Genomic DNA, 1256 nt, shown 5'->3' with positions numbered 1-1256 from the left:
TATATATATATATATATATATATATATATATATATATAATATATGTGTTACAATTAGAATTATAGCATTACAAATATGCATACTTATTTATGAAGCATTTATATAATAAAAAATCATGAATTTAATAGCTTGTATATAATCGAATATTTATGCTAAAAATCGCAAATTTACAATTATTAATTGTCGATAAGATCAACGTTCTTCAATTACCTTCGGGCCATTGGGGCCTTTTTTGTGAGGATGAAAATTTGTCTAAGGTTGATGGTCTTTAATAATATTTCGTCGGTGGTATTAAATGATCAGTGTAAACTAGAGCAATATTAACTTATATTGTTTTGTATTTTTTTCTTATTCCGATTTAGTTTTTTGAAGCCTTATTATTAGAGATATACAATGTTATAATTAAAAAATCAAAGTTTATTTATGTTATCAATAATTTAGATCATTAAACAAGATATTATGACAAAATAATTTAAAGTTTAAAATTTGCCATGTAGTGACATTTCGAATTATTCTTCGACAAACTGATGGTTATTAATTAATAATTTTAATTTTCCAGATTTTTTTCAGAAATTATTTGATAGAAAGTTATTATTTGCGAGTATTAAATCAACTGTAAAATAGGATGGTAGTATGTAAACTTGTGTGTACGACAAGGATCTAGTATAAAAAAAGGATATTAGCTAGAGAAATGTATTGTTTTGAAAACTTCAAGCAATTGAACTCCAACTGAAATCCCTCAAGTGATTTTCAAGAGACTGTTTTTCAAGAATGATTTTGAAAACATAATTAATAATAATTTAAGAAAATTAACAATAATTTAAAAAATACTAGTGGCTACGTTTAGCAGAGAAAGCAGTTTTGCAGCTGTTGTAAAATTCTTCAATATGATTGGTTTCTGCATTTAAATCTGTAAAGAACCAAAGATAAGAGCCAATCGTATTGAAGAATTTTACACAGTTGCAAAACTGTTTTCTCTGTTAAACGCAAACATCACTAATTTTAATATAAACTAGAAAGTGTTCTCATATTTTACTATGATGATTACTTATGTTGATTTTACGCGTGCTTGACTTTTGCACGCGCATATCGATAAAATTAGCGTATTACATATTCGTGTGTATAATAACGTAGATAAAAGCGAGGTCAAAATAAATAGATACCGAGTTAACGTTAATTTCCTATTGTAGCGTACATTTGATGTGTGTGTGTGTGTGTGTGTGGTGGGGGTGGGGTNTGTGTGTGTGTGTGGTGGT

The sequence above is a fragment of the Atta cephalotes genome, assembly GCF_000143395.1.
Source record: "Atta cephalotes unplaced genomic scaffold scaffold00033, whole genome shotgun sequence".
In the NCBI taxonomy this organism is placed as follows: domain Eukaryota; kingdom Metazoa; phylum Arthropoda; class Insecta; order Hymenoptera; family Formicidae; genus Atta; species Atta cephalotes.
This window is presented reverse-complemented; position numbering follows the sequence as displayed.